The sequence below is a fragment of the Lathyrus oleraceus genome, chromosome 6 (assembly GCF_024323335.1).
Source record: "Lathyrus oleraceus cultivar Zhongwan6 chromosome 6, CAAS_Psat_ZW6_1.0, whole genome shotgun sequence".
NCBI lineage: Eukaryota > Viridiplantae > Streptophyta > Magnoliopsida > Fabales > Fabaceae > Lathyrus > Lathyrus oleraceus.
The window spans coordinates 219,601,768-219,609,803 of NC_066584.1; positions in this window are offsets into that span (position 1 = coordinate 219,601,768).

Here is an 8,036-nt window from a genome sequence, read left to right on the forward strand (position 1 = left end):
CGTACCCTCATCAAGTTGCTTTATTTGCAGTCCTAGGAAGTAGTTCAGCTCCCCCATTAGACTCATCTCAAATTCACCCTGCATAACCTTAGAAAATTCTTCGACCAAGTGAATGTTAGTTGAACCAAATATGATATCGTCGACATAAACTTGAACTAAAAGAATGTGCTTCCCTTTGTGTTTAATAAAGAGAGTATTGTCCACTTTACCTCTTGAATATCCATGATCAATTAGGAATTTGCTAAGCCTTTCATACCAAACCCGAGGGGCTTGTTTAAGACCATACAAAGCTCGTTTTAATTTGTAAACATGATCTGGATTTTCAGCATTTTCAAAACCGGGAGGTTGTGAAACATATACTTCTTCATTTATAACACCATTAAGAAAGGCACTCTTTACGTCCATTTGGTAAAGCTTAAAATCCTTAGAACACGCATAGGCAAGCAAAAGACGTATAGCTTCAAGGCGAGCAACTGGAGCATAAGTTTCCTCATAGTCTATGCCCTCCTCTTGGTTATACCCTTGTGCTACTAAACGTGCCTTGTTCCTAGTAATCACTCCGTTTTCATCAAGCTTGTTCCTAAAAACCCACTTAGTGCCTATGATATGATGATCTCGCGGACGAGGGACAAGTTCCCAAACGTCATTTCTTTTAAATTGATTAAGCTCTTCTTGCATGGCCATGAGCCAAAATTCATCAATCAAGGCCTCTTTGGCATTCTTAGGTTCTACTTGTGAAACAAACGCGAAGTGAGAACAAAAATTACTTATCTTAGAACGAGTCAATACTCCCTTTGAAATGTCTCCCAAGATGTTGTCAATGGGATGGTCTTTTGAGGATCTCCAAGCTGTTGGAAGATCATTCACTTCAGCTGTCTTTTCTTCCTCAATTTCTTCATGACAAGTATCTTCCTCCTTCTCATGGGCAGCTGTTTTGGACTGATCAGTTTCCTCAACAGCTTCCTTGAGTATGTCTTCTGTAGATATACCTGCGTCATCAAAAGAAATACCTTTTCCGACATTTTTCGGATAAGACTCATCAAAAGAAACATGAACAGATTCTTCAACAGTAAGTAAACGCTTATTATACACTCTATATGCCTTACTTGACAGTGAGTAACCAAGAAAAATTCCTTCATCCGCTTTTGCATCAAACTTCCCAATGTTTTCCTTACCGTTATTCAAAACAAAACATTTACAACCGAATACGTGAAGATGTGACAAGTTTGGTTTTCTTCCTTTCAAAAGTTCATAAGGAGTTTTGTTTAAAATAGGGCGAATTGAGATTCTGTTTAGAACATAACAGGCTGTGCTAACAGCATCAGCCCAAAGGTATTTTGGTAATCCACCCTCATTAAGCATTGTTCTTGCCAACTCCTCTAAAACACGATTTTTACGCTCCACAACGCCATTTTATTGTGGAGTGCGAGGAGCTGAAAAGTTATGCTCAATACCATACTTGTCACAAAACTTCTCAAAGTGGTAATTTTGAAACTCACCACCATGATCACTACGAATTGTAACTATTTTGGAATTCATTTTGTTTTGGGATAGATTTGCAAAATTTTTAAAATCAGAAAAAGTTTCATCTTTGCTATGAAGGAATATAGTCCAAGTGAATCTAGAGTAGTCATCAACTATTACAAAGCCATAGTAATTTCCACCTAGGCTCTTTGTCCTAGAAGGTCCAAAGAGGTCCATATGGAGAAGCTCAAGGGGTCGTGAAGTTGAAATTACATTTTTAGATTTAAAAGACACCCTTGTTTGCTTTCCCATTTGGCATGCGTCACATAGGTGGTCTTTTGAAAATTTTAATTTTGGTAGACCGACTACTAGATCCTTAGATATAACCTTATTTAGCAAATCGAAGTTAACATGAGCTAAACGTCTATGCCAAAGCCAAGAATCATCATTCAAGGTGACTAGACATTTAGTATTTGTTAACGGTACATCAAACAAGTCAAGCATATAGATATTGTTTACTCTTACACCCTTAAACACAATGTTTTGTTCAGCATGGTCAATTATGCAGCAAGTTTTTGTAAACGAAACTTTATAGCCCATATCGCATAGTTGACTTATGCTTAACAAATTGTGTTTAAGTCCCTCAACTAAATGGACATTTGAAATAGTAGTGGTGGAGGGATTACCTACACTACCTTTGCCGAGTATAGCTCCTTTGTTGTTGTCTCCATAAGTAACATACCCCTTTCTCTTTGCCTTGAAGTCTATAAAAAGCGATATGTCACCGGTCATGTGCCTCGAGCAGCCGCTGTCAAGAAACCACCTTCTATCTGCGGAGGCAAGGCACTCATCCTACAACATCAAAAGAGAGAAGTTGGTACCCAATTTTCATTGGGTCCAAGTGGGTAAGTGCTAACATGGTTGCCTTTTGGCTTCCATTGATAAATGCCTTTAGGGACAAGAAATCTCCTAAATTTGCATTTCTCAATGGTATGGCCAGCATGGCAACAATAATGACATAAACCATGATGATGTGTTTGTTGTTTCTTGTTCATTGAATCCTTTAGAATAAAAGAGAATTTTGCATATGGAGGATTCAATGACTTCTTAAACAACTTGGGGTCAACGGCATAAGTAACTTTAGGTTGTAGCGCTTTCTCTAATTTGACCTTAAGAGTGTTTACCTCTTTTTGCCAATATAACAAGCGTCACAATACCTAACTCTACTACATCCGTCAATGTCAATAGTTTTTGAATTTTCTGCAATACTAGTTTTCAATGCTTCTAAATCAATTTCAGCTTTGTTTACTTTACCTTCCAAAAAAGAGAAGATATGTTTGTCGGAAGATAGTCTTTTAAAAGCATCTACAGCTTCGTTATGCAGTTTTTCAAAAGCTATTTTTAGTTCCGAAAAAGACATAGAGGAGAAATTATTGTAATACGCTTGTTTTACCTTTTTGTCATTGTTTTTCTTCTTGTGGTAGGACAGATTTTTTGTGTGAGCCATAAGGCACAGATTTGCAGCTTCATCATCATCACTTGAGCTTTGTGTGCTTGATGAATCACTATCACTTTCCCATGCAATATACGCTCTTCTTTGTTTGCTGTACCCTTTTGGCGAATCTTTTCTTTGATCCTTATATTTCATAGGGCAGTCCGTTTTATAGTGTCCGGATTTACCACAATTAAAACAGGATCCTCTTCCTCTACTCTTCTTGTTTTCTTCTTGTTTCGAATTTGTAGATTGTTTTCGAAACTTCATGAGATTTTTGTCGGAATGCTTGACTCCATTCTTTCGAATGAATCTATTGTATCTCCTTACAAACAGTCCCATTTCCTCATCATCCGAGTCTTTGTCACTACTTGAATCATTGTCGCTTTGCTCTTTTCGTGAGGACTTAGAGCTAGAAGCCACAAGAGCTATTGGCTTCTTCTCTCCCTCTTTGTCTCTTTTCTTCTCCTTTTCCTTCTTACTTTTATTCTCATATTTTTCAAGACTTTCCAAAGCTTGCTGATGTTCTTCCAGCTTTCCAAATAGAGTTGTAATCGTAAGTCTTGTAAGATCGTTGGCTTCCTTGATTGCTGTAACTTTAGGTTGCCACTCCCTGCTAAGACACCTGAGAATTTTATTAGTAGCAATTTCATTGGAAATAGGTTTTCCAAGAGCATTCAATCGGTTAGTTAGATGAGTGAATCTCTTTTACATGTCGGAGATGGATTCTCCTTGTTTCATGCGAAAGAGCTCAAACTCTTGATTGAGTGTGTTAATGCGGGACTGTTTTACTTCAGTAGTGCCCTCATGGGCAACTTCTAAAGCGTCCCACATTTCTTTAGCTGTCGTGCAATGGGATACTCGATAATACTCATCAACACCAAGTGCTGAAATTAACATGTTACGAGCTCTCCAATCGCACGACCACTTTTTCTCATCTTTCTCATTCCAATCATCTTCTGGTTTAGGTACTATGGCGCCAGCCGCATTTGTCATAGTGATTTGAAACGGACCGTTTTCAATGGCAGCCCATACTAACCTATCCACAGAATTTATATGAACTCGCATGCAGTCTTTCCAGTAGCCATAATTTTCACCGTTGAAAATAGGCGCTCTATTATACGCCCCCTTTGGTTCAGAATCCATACTGTTACAGGCAGCCACAGAGCACCAGCGAACCGGCGCTCTGATACCACTTGTTAGACGGTGTGGCTAGTGATCGAGAGGGGGGGGGGTGAATAGATCACCTCTTCTTAATTTAACGGATTTGAAATTTTATCAGAGTTTTCAAAGTTGGCGGAAAAATCAGTCCCGAATCGACTTCCGTCTATTCTGAACCGCTACTAGAAAGCCGGACACACAAGTTTAATTGCTGGATTTTAATGAGAATGACAGAACCAATTCACACCAGAATTATAACTAATTGAATGCACTTATCATTAAAGTCTATTTCCAATGAATAAAATCTAGCTAACCGTTTTATCAAACAGTTGGTGTGTATGTGATCAATGTTAAACAGCAATGAAGTTTGATTAAAGTTTTCTTGCCACTGCTGTCTTGAAAAAGAAGCAATCACCACACACTAACTAAAATTGCGAAAACAGTTTGAAAAACGTAAAGAGGAATAAGGTAAGAGTACGATACGCAGAGATTTGGTAAGGAAGTTCCCCACGTCGTCCTCGCGTGTGGGTACGTCTCCCTCTCAATTTCAAATGAAATTGAGAACTTTGATTATCAATTATTGCCGAATCCGTTGATACAAGGTTATGATACAAAGACAGAATTCTAAACTCTAAGAACCTCTTCTTGTATAAACCTTCACTTGATCTGAGCACGATCAAGATTTTCCTGCACAAAGTTGCAAACAATTCACCGGTTCCACGACCTGTTTGCGAAATCCCCCGATCTCCAAACGCAACGCTGCGGCTGAATATGTTCTGCAAATGTGACTCCCAAACCCTCAAGAACACTCCAGTTCTTGAAGGACAAACCAGTAGGTTTTTCCTAGAAACCCCCTTCAATCTTCGACTCAGCTAGATCCTCGATCGTTCCACTGCGAACCACAGCTAGATCCTTGATCGTACCACTGAACGTTATCTCGATGCTTCTTTAATCCAAAGAACAAGAATGGTTATGTGTAAATGTTCTTGAAGAAAAGTAATTGAGAAGATGAAGAAGATGAAGTCTCTTTCAGGTTTCTAATTGCTCACAAAACAATTGCTCCAACACTGCTTTTGATCTGTGTTCAATTGTTTTCCCTCAATGAATTCGTGTTTTTGCACTGCTGTTGTAACCTGTCTTTTATATGCTGCAAAACAGTTGCTGTTATAACATAAAACAGTCTTTTGTATTGATGCATAAGGGTGTGTATCGATACATACTGTAAGTAATGTGAATTTTGGTGAAATTGATTATTCATGTATCGATGCAAAGGTCGTGTGTATCGATGCAAGTGCTTATTACACTAGTATGTATCGATGCCTGGTGCGTATGTATTGATACACAGGCTGTTTCAATTTGTCATGTATCGATGCAGGGATCGTGTGTATCGATGCATAGAGTATTTTGTCTTCCATGTATTGATGCATGACTCGTGTGCATCGATGCATACTGAACAGAAAGGTTTTATGATTTATCTCATGCTGTGTGTATCGATGCAGAGGCTTTATGTATCGATGCTTACTGACATAAAATGCATTTTAATTGTTATTTAAAGGGGAATATCAATGTAGGTTTGTATGTACAATTATGCAACACTATAGTGGGATGAAAAACATAATAAAACACACATGTATCATGTAATGCAATGCACAACCAACATTTGGATGATGATCACACAATTTGCTATCATTAAAAATTAATTCAAGGTAAGGAATTTTCTCACAGATGTAGACAAATTCCTTTGAAGAAAATACTTCAAAAGTGTTGATTAAGCACGTCCAGAAGTTGCAGGGTCATTCCTTGTGACAATGATTGTTTGCTTCAAAAGATTCTAGTCTTCAGAGCTTGCTAATATTTGGATTCCACGATAAGCTCAGGTTTACCATCTAGAAGACTTGAATATACTCATAAGAGTTTGGAAGCTTTGATCTAATACTTCAGATTCAAAACAGACTTCCTTCCTTTAATGGTTCTTCTTAGTGATTAACTTGATTAATATCAAGGTTAATGTCTTTTGATTATGTACACTAGAATAACTATGAGTAAACCCTGTTGTTCTTTAAATACTTTGTTATCATCAAAACCTTTTAGGAACTTGAACAAACCTTGTTCTAACAGTCTAGTGAATGCATTGATTTACTGTTTGAAGAATCATGAATAGATAATCAGATGCAAAATAATCAACGCTTGAACCATTTTGCTTCTATTTATTAATAATAATTAAAACCCTGCAAAGATTTAGATGACAATAGTACTCTTGATTGTCACCCTCTGGACCTCTGAAACATGATGCAATGGAATGGACGATGCACTGAGATTGAGAAGACAAGCCTTTTCATTTCTTAATCACCATATGACTGAATGAATGTCATCAAGATCAAATAAAATGCCAAAACTCCCGATCTTTCATCCAAACCCTGATGAATGCTTTTGACTGATGGAATGTATGACCAAATGAAATGATTTTTCTATGTTGATTTAAGTGAACAAAATTAGGATAAAATTTAGGGTATAACAAGGATCCAACATTTTAATCGCCTCTATGGGCGGCATGGATCCCGCTTAAGGATTCAACATTTTGATCACCTTAATGGGCGGAAAGGATACCACTTAGAGATCTAGCATCTTGATCTCCTTTATGGTCGGCAAGGATCCCACTTAGGGATCTAGATATTTGATCGCCTTTATGGGCGACAAGGATCCCACATAAGGATCCAATATTTTGATCTCCTTTATGGGTGTCAAGGATCCCATATAGGGATCCAGACTTTTGACAAATAATTGTCTCCTTAATCAACATTATTTAATATATTCAAATGTGCTTGAATAACTATATTCGGATCCATTGAATTAACATTTAATATTTGAGTACCTCTACCTTCATATATTTCATCCTGACAAGGTATTTTTATTCCTATAGAGTCTGCTTCAGACAAATAGTTTGAACCAAACTCAACAACTTCTTCTGTGATGTACCTTTCAACGATCAAAGATTTCAGACGATGATGATTCTGCATATACCTTTTAAAGATCTTCATGTATCACTCTATCAGATACATTCACCTTAGATAAACTGGACCACAAAACTGGACTAAAGTCCTACTCGTCACTGGATCGAAGTCCTACCTATCTTCCCTTTATATGATGTATAAATGAAAAAAAATACAATATACATCTCTACCTCTATCATTATTACTCGTCAGTGGTTCCTATTGAACCTAAAACTCAACAAAATATCTGCCAATGTAAGGCCACAACAATTGGTTCCACCGAACCAAATCAATCTTAGCATAACTCGACACAATCATCAAAATCATACTGTTTCTCAACCATACTCAATATCAACAATCATATAATCACATTCATGTGCCCATATTTATATCAATAGTTCACAACTCATACACAGCCGCACATAAGGCAGTCACAATAGTTCTGACTCTGAACCACATATCTCAACATAATTATGATGCACAACATATAATTATACAAACACTTAAAATATTATTCATTTATTCATAATATTTAAACATATCACTTAACTCTACAAGTTCACCAAGACAACATCAATACACATAGCAACACCACCACTAGTTCCACTTCGAACCATATACTACAACACATATGGCAACCAAAATAGTTCTCACTCTGAACTACACACTTCAACCTTAACAATATATAATTACAACTTATCTTATAATCATACCCACATTTCACATAATATTTAACTCATCATAATATTTTCACGGCAACAATTTATCGTACTCCTCGTCAATACATAACAACTCTCAAATTCATGATTATGTATTTATTCGATAATCATCTCATAAGACCACTACATCATATTTTCATTACACATTTAGCCTATATATCACTATTTACAAGGTAGTATTACATGTCAGCTACCCATCGCTTTGAACCG